This window comes from Lactuca serriola, chromosome 4 (genome assembly GCF_051521515.1).
Source record: "Lactuca serriola cultivar US96UC23 chromosome 4, Lser_US96UC23_V15, whole genome shotgun sequence".
NCBI classification, from domain to species: Eukaryota; Viridiplantae; Streptophyta; class Magnoliopsida; order Asterales; family Asteraceae; genus Lactuca; species Lactuca serriola.
The window spans coordinates 128,905,294-128,925,240 of record NC_136411.1 but is presented as its reverse complement, the minus strand read 5'-3'; the positions used below and the strand labels follow the sequence as shown (position 1 = coordinate 128,925,240).

The 19,947-nt window shown below is 37.7% G+C and overlaps 1 pseudogene; it reads right to left on the bottom strand.

Moving 5' to 3' along the window:
• Window positions 1–1,867: 1,867 nt before the first annotated feature.
• LOC145098801 (F-box/kelch-repeat protein At3g06240-like) lies at window positions 1,868–8,423 on the bottom strand (annotated as a pseudogene).
• Between the last annotated feature and the right edge of the window lie 11,524 nt (window positions 8,424–19,947).

Sequence of the window (19,947 nt, the reverse complement as noted above, 5' to 3'; positions counted from 1 at the left end):
TTGTATAATTTCATAGTCAAAGTGTATAATTTCCTGTTAAAATGACAATTCTCGTTACAAACGACATTTCTTTGTTGAAATGAAAATTCTTATTTAATGTTTTGAATTCGTAGTCAAAGTGTATAATTTTGTAGTCAAAGTGGCCACTTACGAAAATACCAAAAATTTCCACCTACCATATCTTACAAACTTATATCACAAACATTAAATTACAGTAATCTCATACCAAGCTTTCATATAACTCATGATTCATAAAGGTGAGTCTATACTTGCAAATATATCATCATCTTCTCCACCCAAGGACTGGTTGAAAATTTCACATCTCACCAATCACCATTTAACCTTTAAGGATACATTGAACCCTTGGAAGATGCCTGGAGAGATGACGAAGAATGTAAAGGACAAAAAAGAAGAACTTGAGAAACAAACTTTCAAAATTCATGCATGAAGGTATTCGTTGGACAAAAAAGAAGTACAGATTGAAAAATATGGATAAAACAAAATAAATTAAAAAACAAAGACTAATAGATCAATGAGTCTAAAAAATCTCTTGTATTGGGAGATGCTGAGGTGATACTTGAAATCAAATAGATGAATAAAAAATAAAGAGTCTAAAAAGAATCTTTAGTTTTATTTAGTAATTTTATGTAATTTATATTATATCTTATTAGTTATCTATTAAATGTATAACCTACCATCCAACCCGAATTCTTATTTAATGTCAACACCCCACATTAAATAATGTCCAACTATCTCACCTACCACCATTGCAAATTTTTATAAATAATGAAAACCCGATGGTAAATTCATACCAAAATATATCTTCCTCTTCTTATCCACCAAACAAGTTATCAATTTGCTCATTAGTTCAAATGTGAAACACCCCTTGCTAGGGTAGTTTCAAAACACTTTTTAAAAATATTTTACTTTAAATAAAATGAGTTCAATGTCCTAATTGTGAGAAACACCAAAAGGTCTTTAGCTCAACATTATGGTGAAGTGGCATCCCTCCATAAGGTTTAAGGTTTAAGTCTCAATGAGGACATGGATGGAATAAATGTAGAAGAGGAGTATAGCATGATTGATTTTCTAAAAATAAAAGATTGTGGAAAATCGTATGGTTCCATAGTTTCAAACATGTTTAAGTTTTAATTACGTGAGGTAGCATCAATAGGTAGTCAAAACGTAGTTCAAGATTACCATATAGTCTATGGCCTACTTAATCCTCGTTGGTCTCTAACTCAAGTCTCTATGTCTTCAATCTGAATACAAGTCAAAATAGGTTAGGCAGTGAAATTTCCTAATGATAATACCCAATGTTGATTCTTTTAGAGTAAGAAGATAGTAATATATAATCAAACCCCAAAAAAATGAAAACATCGTAAACTAACTTAGAGTTCATATAACCCAAACCAAACCAAGAAGGGTATATATATAGACTTAGGTTATTCTATTCAAAGTAATTATTGTGTTATTGTATGCATAAATGTGGGCCAATCAATTTACTTATTTTAAAAAGTGATTAATACATATTATTGAACTAAATATAATTGAAAAACATCATCTAATTTAATTACAAGGGTATTTTAGTCAATTAATATACATTTAATAAAGGAAAATTGCATATTTTAAGGGATCATAGATTTTATTAATTTTAAAAACCCGATTTTACGAATTATAATTCTTTTAATTCGGAGATTCTGACAGAATATGTTTATGAGTATATTTAAAATTAAAAATATTTTTGAACTATAAATATAAAAATATTCTTGAAACTATTTCTTGATCATGACTTTAAAAACTTCTTGTAGAACAACAAATTCTTGAACAATCAATTGAAGAATAAAAACAAAAATACATTATTTCTTATAGAATACGGGTAACAATTGTTAAGAATTACAACAGAATTAGAACTCATGATTCCATTCCAACAGAATTGGAATTCATATCCATACTCCATTCCATTAGAATTAAAATTCATGATTCCTTCATTACTATGTAACATATCAAACATCTACAATTACCAATATATCAAGAACACAACATTGAAACCGTTAAACAAAAAGTTGACTGATTCTTTCCCTCAACCATGAAGAAGAGCTAAGCTAGCAGTATAATTGATAGCACGATACATACGAGGCAAACCACACGTCTTGAGATCAAACATCTCATTCTTGTTCACATCAAACAACATAAGCATCCCATCATTTGTCACAATCAAAACCTCATTATCATTCTTCATCAACAATGGTGGAATTGATAACATAGGCTGTGAAATCACACAGACTTTCCTCAAAGAATCCTCCCCTCCATAATCACTCAACACCCACATACCCCTTTTTTCACCATTGAGCTCAAGATAATGAGCACACAATGTTAAAGAAGAAGACTCGCCATATGAAGCTAGGTGCACTTGATTATAAGAAGGCCTAATGTTCTTTGGCAATTCAAGAACATGAAAAATCTCATCCTCTAAATCAAACGCCATGATTTCATGAGATACACCCCTAATTTCTTGCTTACAAGCTAACCAATTTACAAAACCCTTCACAAACACATTATTAGACCAACCCCTCATCAAATAACATGGAGCGATATTGTCTTCCTTTTTCTTCCATGAATCGGTACCAAGAGAATAAACTGATACACTGTTAGTGTTGGAATTGTCCAGATAATAAACAATCACAACTATCTTAAACTCACAGGTCCTTGAAACAAAACCAACCCCAACAACAAAATGAGAAACTCTATCGAGAATATAACTAGGGTCGTCGATTTTCTTCAACTATTTAATACTAGGGTTCCAGAGAATTACCATACCGACGTTTGAGTAATAATTTGTATCGAAGAAACAAATTACACCCTTGTTTGATCCCACAATTCGGAGGTACCCATGAAGGTTTTTGTAGGGGATCTGAAGTTTAATCGATTCTTGGAAGGTAATTGGGGATCTAAAGGAGTAGAATTTGTTGATGTAATAAGTGGATTCATAGTAGACGAGTAGGTGGTGGTCGTCGGTTGCGGCGGCGGAGGAAGAGAGGTGGAGTTTGGTGAAAGAAGGGTGGGAGATTAAGGGTGGGAGATTAACGATACTGGCTTCAATTTAGGGTTTTGAATCTTGATGTCGATTGAATGTATATCTGTGCTTCATGCGATTTACTAGGAATACACCTAATATCCAATTATATATCTATTTTAGCATAATTAACTAATAATAAGATTACTATAATACCCTTACTTATTTATTAAATGATTTGATTTATCTAAAATCTGATTGGTGCATACAATAATACAATAATTACTTTAAACACATAAACCTAACACTATATATATATATATATATATATATATATATATATATATATATATATATATATATATATATATATAGTTCCAAGAATCTCCAAAAAGGATAAGCATTGGGTAGCAAAGAGTGAAAAACACATATCAACATCCCAAAAGAGTAAATAAAGAATAATATAACATATAATATGAAATGTATGCAACTATTCCTACCTTTGTTAATCTCATAAAGTCCAAAATCATAATTTATCGTTATTAGGACTCATGTATGAAGGTCTATATTCGAAAAATACAGCATAGGGAATTACATAAAAAGGACCATATTCCAAACATGCATATCCTAAGCACACACAACTTAAAAACTAGTTGATCCATAAATCATAACACAAGTACCACACAAGAGTTAGTTAACCACACTTGTGAAAAGTGGGGATTATATATAAATATACTCACACTCAACATAATTGTCAAATCCTATATGGATATTGTGTGTGACACCCACAAACTCCCATCCTAAGCTAATGTATGTAAGAATGCCAAAACATTTTCAACATATCCACTTTGCAAATAATTAAAACAATTTTCCAAATGTAACTTTATTGTAATGCGTAAATAATACTCAAAGGTAAGAACATTGCACATAATAGAAAAATCATATAATTCAACAATAAATTCAAGAATATATCACATAGAAAGCTCCAAAATGAGAAATCAAAATAAGGACATGTGTTCCTGATAAAGTCACATTAGTTTCTTCCTTGAATAGTCTACCTTGCTTCTTATGCTTCAAATCTTCTCAATACTCACCTAGAGATATAATTAAGGGTTACACATTGACCAAAATACCCTTGTAGAGGTTACACAACTCGACTTGTACTTCTATTGATCATTATACATACATACATACATACATACATACATACATACATACATACATACATACATACATACATACATACATACATATATATATATATATATATATATATTGTTAATGGAGGCCATTAGATGCAAAGAAAATGAGCCTAAACCAAGCTAAAAAAAATAAGGACTTTTTCTTAGTCTATTACATGGTCAAATAATGTTTGTGAAGAGCATTACATGGCCTTGTAACTTTTGTTACATGGCCACAACTCTAGGTTTTCATATTTGGTCCCTACACTTGCACCCAATGCTTCAAATCATTTTATATATTTACATTAAGCACTTTTAAGTATTTTAAACCATTTAACTTAATTATTATTATAATTTCATCTTTCCTTGATTATGAATTAATGACTAAGTCCTTTATTCTTCACATCAGTCATACGGTAACTCTTATGGACTTTCATTTATTCTTCTTAACAATTAAGCCTTTAATGGCTTCCTACATCACCACGAATCCTTATAAGTAGTTAATAAGATTTTATTATATATATAATCATTCTTATAGTATTGGAATATTGAGTTCCATTGATCAAGGGTTGAATTGGATGATTCTAGAGTTGATACAACTCAAAAATGTTTTACAACATTTGTATCCACATAACTTCCAAATTATTGTTTCTCTTAACCCCTTACTCCAACTCTAACCATTTACTTGGCCTAATTCATCATTGAATGAATAATTACAAAAAAATGAATCAAACATTGGAATCATAACCAAAACCTCATAATTTGTCAAGAAAAACCTAGATCAAGCTCATCTTCTGATTGCGTGTCTAAGTAATGCATGTTATGGTGTTTTATGATCATTTAGCTTGAGATCTTATTTTAAATCATTGGAAAGACAAATAAAATAATCCAAAAGTCACTTAATTCAATATACATGAGAATTTCACCATGTATGCATCTTCAAAGCATCAAATTGTTACCAAACTGCTCATTAATTAAGTATGGTTTGATCCCATGAAGTTTAGGAGTTGTAACATCTTGATTCAAAGAATAAATTTTTCAGTTTTAAAAATAGAATAAATACTCATTTTTGTAAAGATATATCCAAGGGAAAACCATCTATTCATAAACCATAATTCAAAATTAAAGTTATAATGAAAACAATACGAAATATCAAATCATAAAGCTGCTGGTGTGTGTACAATCATGCCTTAGCATTCTCACGAACTGATAAAGTACTTGAAAAAACATTTAATCCACAACTGTAAACCAAAGCTTAATAAGTTCCTCAAAGTATCATTGTAACACCTAGTTTTAAGATGTTTCTATTATTAGGAAAATGGGTTGTAAATGGATCTAGAAATGGTTGTGGGCTTCAAGGAATAGAGTATAGACCCTATCAGATGTTGATAATGTTAGGTTATGTGATTAAAGCCCTCGAATTGTGTTTCAAAGAAAAAGGGTAAAATGGGAAATGTGGTATATCAGGCTTCTTGCATGGATTATAGTATTTAGTTTGACATGTATTAAGTCAAAAGTAATTAGATAGGGTTGTGGGGCTCATCAATACCTTTATGTGCATATAAAGATCTCCGAAAATGGAGTTGAAACGAAGAAGTTATGATTGTTTGAAGTTGGAGTAGATTTGAGTGAAAACTCGTTGTCATGAGCTGATGAGCAGATCCTCATGACGTGATGAGTCATCACGAGGTGACAAGAAGGTTGTCACGAGGTGATCATTGGGCAGCCCAAGGCCATGAATTTTTAGGGTTTTCTATGTATTTAAACAGTGGTTTCGTGTTTTTGGGGTATTTTCCATCCTCCATCACATCTAAGGTCTCTTGAGAAAAACCCTAGCCTCCCTTTCACCACTTTGAGCCTCCCCTCTCCTCTCTCATCCATTTTTGGAGTACTTTGGGGGATTTTGGTAGGAAGTTCTTTCAAGATGGAGTGTTGGAGCCTTGCATAAGAAGATTTCAGCTTCCATCTATCTTTTGGACCTTGGGCATAATTCAAGTTTCCATCTTTATGCTTATAAGTTGCTAGATCTAGATTCTAAGCTTGTTTTGGTCCATTAAATGTAGATTTTGTTGTTAGATGTGATAAATTTGCAAATTTAACATTCCACCTTGTCACAAGAGTATTTTAGTTTATGGATCTGATCTTTTGGGCACTATGCTTGAAGTTAAGATCTTATTTTGGTCATTTTGACCTAGCTTGTGTTCAAGAGATGTATTGGACAGGCATGTCTAAATATAAATGATTTTATAGTGCTTTGGGATGGAAAAGGCTTTTTGGAAAGTTTGAGTGCTTGGGTTGAAGGTCTAAGAGCTTAAAGAATTAAGTTGTCTAGAGCCCACGACATGACGGGTTGATTGCCACGACGTGGCGACGGACAGCTTCGCGACTATTTTGCCTAACGTTTTCACGACGTGACCAATGGGTGGCCACGACATGACGATCAGTTGATGTTGACTTTGACCATGGTGGGCTTTTGGTCAATTTAAAGGTTTTAGGATGTAGTCTGAGAGGGTACTTCCTTATTGTTGTTAGGTGTCTCATAATACCGGTTTGAAATATGTGAGAGCTATTGTGTTTAACTGTTATCTGCAAGGTGAGTCTTCTTAATATATCTGCCTGTGTGGTATTCTATACATGTTGACCAGTTGGGTCTTATTTGTTGATTTTTGTTATATGTAAATTGGGTTGTGAGTCCATGGGACTACTGATAGTCCCCAAGGTTGCTGATAACCCGTGAGGTATGCTGTTAATCCATAGGGTGTGCAGTTAGCCTACTAGGATTGTTGATGGTCCCTAGGGTTGTTGATAACCTATAGTTCTTTATATTGTTATGTTGTATGTGATATTCAAGACTAATGATAGTTCCAAGGCTACTGATAACCCATAGCTAATTATTATGTTGTGTTGTATGTGTGTAACATCCCAAAAATCATGACCAAAAATTTCATTTTTAATTATTAATAAAACCATAGTTATCAAACCATTCCATCAAAACACGAGTCAAGTATTTCAAAGCATTATTATTAGAGTTTCCAAATCAAAACATCAAAGTAAACATCCCAGGCTAATCATCATGGTGTGTGCAATGCAGTCATCCTAAACACTTCTCTTTGCAACTGGAAGTACCTGAAACCAAAACTGAAAACCATTAGCACGAAGCTTAGTGAGTCACCCCAAACTATTAGATACCATACACATAACATGCAACTAGGACATACAGGCCCCACCCACACTCAAGGAGATATGGGCCTCGCCCACACTCGGCTAACGGGCCCCGCCCATGCTTAGTGAGATACAGGCCTCACCCACACTCAGCTATCTAGGAGATACAGACCTCGCCCACACTCGACTAACTAGGAGATTCGGGCCCCTTCCACACTCAACTAATAGTGAGATTCGGTCCCCACCTATACTCAGCTAACTAAGAAACACATACAAGTATCACACAGACAACAAGTATAACCAAATATACCAATCCATTCATATCCATACTCAAATAATGTTAAGATACGAGCCCTACCCACACTTAGCGAAAATAGGACCTGCCCCTACTCTGCTAATGATGAGATATGGAACCCCGTCCACACTCAGCTGGTGATGAGATACGGGAGCCCTCCCACACTCACCTCCCTACCAGGCACATACAAGTATCACAAAGACAACAAGTGTAACTAAACATGCACATAGTCATCGGGTACCACCCGACATCGAACCGTAGTTCGGAATCATACATATAAACATTCCTCGGGCCCTGCCCGACATCGGACCGTAATCCAGAAACACATAACATAAATACGGGCCAACATTGGTGCCTCCAACATGTTCAAACAGGAGGAAACTCACCTCGATATGCTGTAAAATCAGATAACACTCGACTGTCGAATCGGAAATCCCACACTAACAACAAATAAATACCAATTAATAATTATGCCATAATCCATTAAACATGGCCTCAAATTATACGTCTTGAATGCTAGGGTAAAAGACCATTGTACCCTTTCCTTAATGGGTCCAACCCAAACTTAGCCCAAGGCCCACTAATGGTCCAATAGCACAACTCGAGGCCCAAAACAAGTCCATGACCAAAAGCCCAAAAATCGCACTAATGAACTGAACGCGTTGTGTTCCCTGATGGAGCGTAGGGCGTTCGTTGTGAGACCACAGATCGAGACGCTTTTCCCGAATGCGCCGCGTTCCTAAGATGAACGCACGGCGTTCCCAGCCATTGTCCAAAAATTACCCGAAACGTCTTAATACCTTAAGTGCAACGTCCAAATCCTCACAATAGCTTCATATCAGTGACTTAATCCATAAATTTGTCAAGTTGGCACCTTTGCATGGTCCAAAAGGACCCAATCATGATTTTAAGCATTCTAACTCCATAAAGAGGCCAAGATGCCAACTTTTACCTTGAGATCTTAGTCCAAACTTCCAGATCTGATTCAAAGGGACTTCTTAAGTCATAAAGTTTCCAACTTTATGACTTATCATAACTCAATGGGACCCAAGCCAAAACCCTAAGTCCCAAACTTCATCAAATGACAGCCAAATCATGCATGGAAGGTTTTTACCTATCAAGATCCAAACTTTATGACTTTATAGCCTAAAAAAGGACCAAATATGAAGCTCAAAGGTTCTGGAGTAACTTCTACTCACAAGAACCACCACAAAGGGACCAAAAACATAACCAAGACCAACTAGCTAGATCTACATGAAAGAGTTGTCAAGGTTAAGATTTTATACCTCCAGAAGTTAGATCTAGGTGAGCAAAGCCTGGATCTAAAAGCTCTAAGTCGAGAATTGACTCTTCAAGAAGTTCCTTCTTTCTCTTCAAGCACCAAAACACACAAAAATCACCATGAAGCTCAAGAAATACACAAATGGGTACTAGGGTTTTGTTCTTAGGGTTAGAGAGGATGGAGGCTGAAGGATGGAAGAGGTTTGGGTCCATAATGATGCTTATAAAGGGACCAAACCTAAAAATGAGCTTTTGAATCTGACCAGCGAACACGCTGCGTTCCCTTGGGGAACGTCCTGCATTCCTAATCTATCCCGTGTCCATTTTCCTTTTGATCGCCATGTGTTCCCACTTGGTACGCCATGCGTACCCGGTTTGACCCAAAACCCCTCTAACTTCAAATGGTCATAACTTTTGTGTCCTTTATCCGTTTCCGGCGATCTTTATATCCACGGAAAGGCAACGAGAAGCCCTAGGCTTCTATCAACTTTATTTAGCCTGAAAACCAGCTGAACTTAAATCCAAAATTCATAAAAGTCTCGAAGCAATGCCTTTACCGATATCCTTGGACTCCAAAACATAAACCGAATACTTGGATCATCCAAACTACATCATGCACCTCCAAATGAGCTCAAACTCTATTATTCAAGGGTTTTACGTTAGATAATACCCAATCCTTGATCACCACCCCACAATGGGAACGATTAGAAATAGAGTGTTACAATTTGATATTTTGGGAAATTCACTAAGCTTTGTGTTTACAGTTGTGGATTAAATATTTTGCAGGTACTTATCGGATTGCGAATTGTCTTATTTATAACTTTGATTTCTAAATAATGGCTTATGAAAAATGGTTTGACCCAAATGAAATTTTATTAAAAATAGGTGTTTGTATTATTTTAAAAATGACAATTTTAATCTAGAATTTGGGACATTACAATCACGTATAACACAACACAGCTAAGCATAAGTAACAATAATGGGTCTGTTTCAACCAATGGGTCCATATTAACCCTGAGCCCTCAATGACTCAAATACAACATATTCGGGTCCTCGGCGACCCCGAGTCATTAGTGACTCCAATACAACATATCTAGGTCCCCAATGACTCTGATTCATCAGCGACTCAAATACAAAATATAAATATACAACAACAGTCAAATATTTACCAACATAGCTAGATATGCAGCCCAACCACAACAATTATAACATAAGTAATACCATTAGAAAACTCACCTCATAAATAGACCGGATAATCACCAGAACATGTGAATACTACCAGTTCTATCTCACCCATCACCCAGACATCAAATCAAAGGTCAACCTCAACTATAGCCTAAAACCCTAAAGTTTGACCTAAAGTTAAACTTAGTCAAAAAGTCAACAGGTCAACGAGTGTACCACGCTTTCTTCTGGGCGCCTCACACCCACAAAAGGACAAAACATTCAAGATATCGGGAAAAAAATAAAAACTCTAAAAGCATGTCACGCTAAGAAAAACATATTGTAACTAGGCCTTTTGAAAATAGTTTTTGACTTAATCCATTAAGACACAATCCCATCTTCCAGATCTGAACTCCAACAAGGTCCAAATGGATAAAGTTTCCAACTTTAGCCATTATGACATACCAAAACAACCAAGATCTTGATTTTTGCACTCTAAATGACCTAATAGTTGCATGGCTTGAAGAAAAGGCTAAAGGTACAAAATTTTCTTAGTCCAAAAGGTATAAGGGACATTTCCAAGAGCTCAAATGGTGTTGGAGTTCCTTAATCTCTAAGATCACCAAAAATGAACTAAAATGTACCAAAACAACAAATAACAAGATTTAGCAATCCAAAGAGCAAGTTAGTAACTTCATACTCACAATGCTCCAGAAATGAAGTAACTTTGATGGATTTATACTTGCTCCTTCCTTCAATAACACCCTGGGAACTTCAAGATCTTCATATTTCACTCAAAAATGGAGAAATAAGTTCACAAATCCACCACAAGCTCAAGAATGTGAGAGAGAAAGAGAGAGATGAATAGAGGGAGAGAAAGAGAGAGAGAGAGAGAGAGAGAAAGTATTAGGGTTTCTGGAAAATCACCCAAAGGGTCATGGAGGCTGAGATTGGTCGAACCATGAGGGGTTAATGGCCTTTAAATACACCAAAAACCCTAAAAAACGATCATACCACTAGACCGAAAGCACGTCGTGGTTCTTAAGTGGCACTCCGTGCTTTTTACAAATAGTTTCAGATTTTCAGATTTTTTAGAAAATGCGATAAATGGCTTCCTACTTCGCAACATCCTTCTACTTCCTTATAGACTATAAAATCCTCAATTAAAGAGTGGAAAAACATATCAAAACTTGGATGTTACATGAGTTAATATGCTAGGATTAACACTAGATTCCACCATTGATTACTTACGAAGATCAAATTTCGGATTTGTAATCCAATCTAAACCCTATATTGAGATTTAGAGGGTTTCAGGGTAGATTTTTACCTTACAACACAAAGAGGCTTCAAATCTAGCTTCAATTTACCAAAGGTTCCTTGAATCTAATCCTTAGTAGGTTAAATATATCCAAAATGCCATGTATCTCCGCACAAGATCTCAAAAATGTGATTAGGAATAAACGATGGAGAAAATGATAGCCTTAGGTTTTATTTAATTTCCTTTTTCTCATTTTAGTCATACAATTTTCACTTTTGCAAAAATGACCATCATCTCTCAAGTCTTGTAACTAAACTTTGACCATTTTCATGCTTGGTCCTTCCTCGCCATTCTTATGAATTTATTGATCTTAATCCCACTTAAGTGAGTCAACACTTGGTCAAACTACATTTTCTCGAATTTGTTAGTTTCAACCCTTATTTACTATATTTAATAAGTTTAACTTTTATCATCTCAGATTTATACAATCACTAATAACATGATTTTGTAACTTCCTAAAATTTAGGACCAAAAATTTCATTTTTTTAATATTAAATCCATCAACCAATACCTTTCATCAAACCACAATGAAATCAGAGTATATAAAAAATCATCCAGATACATCAGAGTCAAATAAAAAGCAATACAATGTGGTGTGTGCGATGCGATCATCCCGAGCTCTTCCCCTTTGATCCAGAAGTACCTGAAACAAAAACTAAAAACTGTAAGCACGAAGCTTAGTGAGTTCCCCAATATACCTCATACCATACATATCAAACATACAAAGGGTCATGCCCAACAACCATCGCGCCCTGCTCGGAACATATATGTCAATAGTATGAGATGGGTCGTGCCTTATCACATTCATCAGGCCCTACCTGGTACACATACAGTCACATAAAAAAAATTCAAGAATCACTAAGATAAATAACCTACAATATACTTATCAAGCCCCGCCTGGCATCGGACCTCGTCTGGTATACCTATCACATAACATACATGCAAGAGTCACACAAACAACTAGCATCTTAATCATAACAACTCATGAGCCGGCATTGGTGCCTTTGACCCGCCAAGCACAGAGAGGAAACTCACCTCAAGTTGTCGAATATCTCAAATAAAAGCTCGAACTGTCGATCCGGAAAATCCCCACACTAACCAATCGAATAAAGCCCAATTAATAAGTTGGGCCATAAACCAAATCTATGAATCTCATTCAATTGTCCAATTCCCAGGGTAAAAGACCATTTAACCCTTTCCTCACTTGGACCAATAACCAAAGCCCAACCCAAAAGCTCCAACAGCCCAATATAGCCCAAAAACCTAAATGACACCCAAAGCCCATTATGGGCCTAATCCAAGAAGGCCCAATGTCAAACAATAACCCAAATGTCAAAAGACTATTGGCTCAAAAAGGCCCAAACCTAAAAGTCCAAATATAGCTCAAAACACAAAATTCGACAAACGTACTCCACAGGCCAGTATGTGCAGCGTACGAGCTGGGTATGCCCAACGTACTCCACAGGCAACCATCCCCTTTCATTAAGCACTTAATCGATTAAGCCATCAAGCCAAACTCTCAGGTCTAGTCCTAAATGGTGTCTTAACACGTAAAGTTGACAACTTTGCATTCTTTTATGACTTAATGGGGGCCAAAACTCATAAAGAACCATAAGAGTAACTCTAACTCATGCATGAGCCAAAATGATTCATCAAGATTGCCTTTTTATAAACAATGGACCTCAAAAATGCCAAGATCTATCCTTCCTAGCTTCTGGAGTAGCTCATACTCTCAAGCATGGCTTAAACGACCATAAAAAGCATAAAACAAGCCCTAAGCTAGATCTTATCATAAGGAATCATCAAGTTAGGATCTTTATACCTCAAATAGCTTGTAAAGTTAATGAAGATTCTGGATCGTCAAGCTTCTAGTCCTCCAAAGCTTCACCACCAAGCTTTACTTCCTTCAAAGGAGCACAAACACACCACAAAAATCACACAAAGGCTCTCAAACACTTAATGAAGATTAGGGTTTCATTCTTAGGGTTTGGAGAAGTGGAGGTTGACCATAAGATGCACCCAAGGCATCATAAGTTGTTTAAATAGGGCACAAACCCTAATAATTAGGATTTGCCCCTGCTTAGCGTATGTTCAGCGTACTCCCACGTACGCCCAACATACGTGGGTGCCTCCACGTCCATTCTTCGAGCCAGTACACTCAGCGTAATCATAGATTACTCCTAACGTAATTGGTTAGGGACCAATAATGAAAAGAATTTAAAAATAGGGGTTAAAAGGATCATACCCATAAATTGTGAATGTTACAATTATCCCCCACTTGAATCAGTCTTCATCCTCGAAGTCCACTGCCGCAAATAACTCTGGGTAGTGCTCTCTTATCTCGTCCTCATGCTCCCACGTCCATTTTTAACCTTTACGGTGCTGCCACTGGACTTTCACCAACTCAACAATCTTGTTCCTCAAGGTTTTCGTCTGTCGGTCTAGGATCGCCATCAGTCTCTCGATATAATTCAGGCAATCATCCACCTGAACATCCTCCAATGGAAGCACCGCGAAATCTTCCACCAAACACTTCTGCAACTGAAAGACGTGAAATGTGTTGTGGATTTGACTAAGCTCCTCGGGAAGATCCAAGCGATAAGCAACCCTGGCCCACCCGGGCCAAAACCCTAAAAGGACCGATGTACCTGGGGCCCAACTTGCCCCTCTTCCTGAATCGGATGACACCTTTCCAAGACGACACCTTCAGGAGAACCATATCCCCAACATGGAATCTAGATTTGAGCGGCGTTTGTCGACATAGCTCTTCTGCCGACTCTGTGTTGTCTGAAGTCTACTCTGAACATGCTGAATCAACTCGATAGTCTTGAGTACCACTTTGGTACTCCCAATGACTCGCTGACCGACCTCTCCCCAGCATATCGGGGTCCTGCACTTCCTCCCATAGAGCATCTTGAAATGAGTTTGATCGATGATGGTGTGATAACTTTTGTTATATGAAAACTCCGCTAAAGGGAGATGCATATCCCAAATCCCACCAAAATCTAATACACACGCCCAACACATATTCTCCAAGGTCTGGATAGTCCACTCTCTCTATCAATCAGTCTGCAGGTGGAAATCCTTGCTAAAATCCAGACGACTACCCAACTCCTCATGAAACCTCTTCCAAAACCTGGAAATAAACCGAACATCCCTGTTTTAAACCACTGAAATAGGAACCCCATGTCATACCACAACCTCCCTGATGTAAATGTCGACTAACTTTCCGACAGAGATACTATCCTGAATCGAAATGAAATGCCACGATGACTCATATCCAATCCACTCCGAGCGCTGTCTGTGGCAACTTCGTGATGGTAATCCTCTTCCCATTTCCAAGCGGGAATGTCTAACGATTGCATCTTGTCGTGAGGTCCTTGATGCTCAGCCTTGACTTTCCTTCAAGTCAAGCACCTATCCACATACCAAGCTACATCCTGCTTCATACATGGCCACCAATAATCAGGATGGAGATCTCTATACATCTTTGTCTCTCCAGGATGAATAGAAAATCTCGACTTATGTGCCTTTTCCATCAAAACCTATCGTGCACCACCCCAGTACGGAACCGACACCCTCCAATTGAAACCCTCAGCTATCATAATCAAAGGAAGACACCTGACCCACAATGTGCTCAATCTTTTGGTGCTCATCCTTCATAGCCTCAACCTAAGCCTCTCGAATCTACTCCAAGAGTGAAGTAATCACTTTCATCCTCAAACACATATCCCTGATCGGAGCCGTGAACGCCTTACGGATGAGAGCATCGACCACGACATTGTCCATCCCCGGATGGTAAAGGATATCACAATCATAATCCTTCACTACATCCAACCACCTACGTTGCCTCACATTTAGATTCAGCTTACCTATCAAATACCTCAGGCTCTTGTGATCCGTGTATATGGTACACCGGACCCCATATAGGCAGTGTTGTAAAACTCACCATGTTGGCCAAGTACTCCTCCGAGTACTCGCTACTTAGTCCCTTACCAAGGCGAGTTACAAAATTCTAAGTACTCCCCGATCGGCCTCTTACCGAACTGAGTAGTGTTGTAAAAATTGGTCAACTCGGTGATTAATATATATATAATATACTAAATGATTTATTATTTAACACACACACACATGTGATTATTACTACATATATATGTTAAACTTTCAGTAATTATTCACGAAGTGCGACTGTTATGTGCTTTTCAGTTTTTGTGTATTCACATGTATCTGATTTTGATATATATTTCAATCAACTTATGATTTTGACATATATAATTTCCTTAAAAATATTTCTACATGAATTACCGAATCCGAGTACTCGCTACTCGGTAGTCGGCCGAGCAGGTACCGAGTAACGAGTTCTACAACCTTGCATATAGGAAATGTCGTCAAATCTTAAGGGCGAACACCACAACCCCCAGCTCCAAATCATGTGTAGGGTAGTTCGCCTCATGAGGCTTCAACTGCCTCGAAGTGTAAGCAATAATGTGACCCCTCTGTATCAGAACTACACCCAAACCCGTGATCAACGCCTCACAATAAACCACAAAATCCTCAGGCATGGTCAAAATCGGCGCCTCACATAGTCTCTATCCCAGGGTCTCAAAAACTGCCTACTGCTCAGGCCCACAACGAAATGTGACGGTCTTCTTCGTCAATTGGGTCAAAGGAACCGCTATCTTGGAGAAGTACAAAATGAATATCCGATAATAACCTGCCAATCCAAGGAAACTTCGAATCTTAGATGGAGACCTGGGAACCTCCCACCTCATCACCGCCTCGACCTTGGCCGGATCGACCAAAATACCGTTCTGGTTGACAAGGTGCCCCAGAAATTGCACCTTGCGCAACAGGATTTCACACTTTGAGAACTTCACATATAGTCTCTCCCTCCTTAGAGTCTCCAATACCTCCCTCAGATGCTCATCATGCAACTCTTGGGTCTTATAATAGACTAGGACATCATCAATAAACACAATCCCAAACCGATCCAACATCAACTTGTATATGCGGTTCATGAGGTCCATGAATGTGGCTGGAGAATTGGTGAGCCTGAAGGGAATCACCATGAACTCGTAATGACCATAACGAGTCTGAAAGGCCGTCTTATGCACATCGTCCTCTCTGAACCTCGTCCGATGATAAACCAAATGCAAATCAATCTTGGAAAGCCAAGATGCATCCTAAAGCCGGTCAAATAAATTGTCAATCCTCGGGAGTGGATAACGTTTCTTCACCGTTAGCTTATTCAGCTCCTCGGAAGCTGGTCAATACACATCCGATGTGACCCATCCTTCTTCTTCACAAATAGGATCGACGCTCCCTATGGCGAACTACTCGGCCAAATGAACCCTTTGTCTAACAATTCCTACAACTATGTAGACAACTCTTGCATTTCTGGAGGTGCTAACTGATAAGGTGCTTTGGCAATCGAAGCCGCACCGACAACCAGGTCAATCCAAAACTCCACTTGCCTCTCCGAATGCACTCTAGGAAAATCATTAGGGAACACATACAGATATTCCCGAACAAACGACACATCATCCACAGTTGCTTTAACCTTCTCTCAGGTATCCATTACATAGGCGACAAATCTGGAACAACCCTGCTGAAGATAGCGTCTGGCTTTAGCTGTTGAACATAAAATTGGCATGCGCTGAAAACCCTCTCCCTGAACTACCAGCTCTCCCCCACCTGGGTTTCGGATACGCACCAATTGCTGCTCTCGGTCAATCATTGCCCCATTGGGGCTCAACCAATCAATCCCCACAATAACCTTGCTCTCACTCAGGGGAATAGGAACCAAAACAATTGGATACCGCTTGTCAAATAACTCCAGTACACAACCCTAATGAACCTTATATACTCGCACAACCTGATCCGATTTCCACTTCTTATCCATCTCCAAGTCAAACTCTCTCTCTCTCTCTCTCTCTCTATGTCTATCTCTTTCTGTCCTCTATCATATCATCTAGTGTCCTGTAACTGGATCGGCTCACAAACTACCTGATATCGCTCCTCAACATCTCATGGTACCTTGCCTTTTTCATCTCCTTATCAACCACATATTGCAGTACCAGCAACACCCTCTCGCGGAACATAGCAGTGATCTTAGCCACCATCTCAGTAGTCTGGCGTAAGTCCTGAAACTCCCTTTCCAACTGCTGCACCTCAATTACCAGTGCAAAATAAACTCGAAATATCGTCACAAAGTCATCCTAAGTTATGGAATCAATCACCTCGCCTCCCAGGGCATGTCCAACCTCCTCCCACCAATCTCGAGCTCTGTCTTTCAGAAGATAGGAAGCAAGTCTGGCATTTGCCCCATCAGGACAACTTTTAGTGGGGAAGGCATTAGCGGCATCCACTAACCAACGTCTACTCACGATTTGGTCCTTCTTCCTGAAGAACTTCGGGGCTCCACATACCCGGAACTCACGAAAAGTCAAAGTGTGAGCTCCTATCAATGTCACCATCTCAGAAAGAAAGGTGCCCAAGCGCTCTTCCAGAACCTCCATAATACCCTCGTTGATCGTACCAAAGATCACATGAGTTTTCTCAAGTATGCTGCGAGTGATATCAGACGAAATGAACTCCTACATCTGCTCATCCAACTGTCCGGACCTAGAGCCTGAACGAAAACCACTGCCACAACCTCCTTGTGTGGCCACCATACTGAAAATAGACCACATAAACCATCAGAACATACATATATACACATCGAGGAGTCTGAAAACCTACAAGCTTCCCGGTATCATCGTAACTTCCCTTGACTCGAGTACGAATCCTCTACTTTCAGTAGTACGGCCCATACTACCTTTCACATCTATCCATCCTTGCCTCAAGGTTCGCCCCAAATCCTCCAAGTTACTCAACTTATCTATCAATACAATCTATAACATAGCAATGCTCCCGACACCAAATCTCTTCCTAGGTTTTCTTAGGGAAACCCCCACACTAGTCTCTACCATTAGTTGTAGAATGAACTCCCCTTACACCCTCTAACCTGCTCACGAATACAATTACATATCACCAACACCAGATAATTCTTCGAATGGAAGGTCTCACACTACAACGATTGGATTTAGACCAGAGTTGTGCAATAAAGTTAAAACCTAACCTTCTAAAATTATTTAGTCTCAATAATATGTAACTTAGCATATTCACTTACTAGTTAGTTAAAGTTAATGGGAACTCCTAAAAGCACAAAGCAAACAACATTCGAGCATCAAGTAATCGGAACAAGCATAACCTAAACAGGCCATCATATCACTGACTGAACAGTACTAGCATGCAAGTCGACAAGCTCATACAACATGCATACAAAGCATCTCTCCTAGATCCTTAGCCCTAATCTAGCATGTGATTCACATATTCACAATTCAAGCATAATCATAAAACATGTATGGGTATTTTGGAAAAACTTACTTAAGCTCAGTTGATTGCATGCACCACACCCCTTTCTTTCATTGGAAAATTCCTTTTTTATAAAACATTCTTTTATGAAAATTTTACCAAATCCTCGGTTTAGGTTTAGACACACCCGAGAGTATGCCGGAATCTCTTAAACCAAGACTCTGATAGCAACTTGTAACGTCCCAAAATTCAAGACCAAAAATTTCATTTTTATAATATTAAATCCATCAACCAAAACGTTTCATAAAACCATAATGAATCAGAGTATATCAAAAATATCCAAATACATAAGATTCAAATAAAAATTGGAACAATATGGTGTGTGTGATGCGATCATCCCGAGCTCTTCCCCTTCAATATGGAAGTACCTAAAACAAAAGCCAAAAACCGTAACCACGAAGCTTAGTGAGTTCCCCAAAAATACCTCATACCATACATATCAAAGATACAATGGGCCATGACCAACAACCATCAGGCCCCACCCGGTATCAAGCATACGTCCAACGTACGTGGGTGTCTCCGTGTCCATTCTTTGAGCCAGTACGCTCAACGTACTCATATAGTACGCCCAACATACTCAACTAGGGACCAATAATGAAAAGATTTTACAAATAGGGGTTAAAAGGACCATACCTATAAATTACAAATGTTACAGATTTTATTTTATTATTTGAATTGTTTTATTAATTTATTATTCATTAATTAATATTTTAATTATTTAATTAAAATAAAATTTTCTATCCCTAAAAGTAGGATGTTACAATTATCTTCCTCTTAGTACGATTACGTCCTCAAAATCACGAGATCCAAAGATAGGTGCAAATATTTTTTTCTTCATTTCCATTTCAGTCTCCCATGTAAGGTTTGGTCCTGTTGAGTGCTTCCATTTCACCAATACCAACTCAATCATCTTATTAAGCGTTTATTTTCATCAATTCAAATTTCCTCTAATGGTAATAAGTCCACCTTATCGCCTAACCCTTTTCTCAAATAAAACACATGAAATACATTATGAATCTCATGTAGGTCTTGAGGTAACTCCAAACGATAAGTTTTATTCCCAATTCTATTCAACACATTCAATGACATGATATATCTTGGATTTAACTACCCT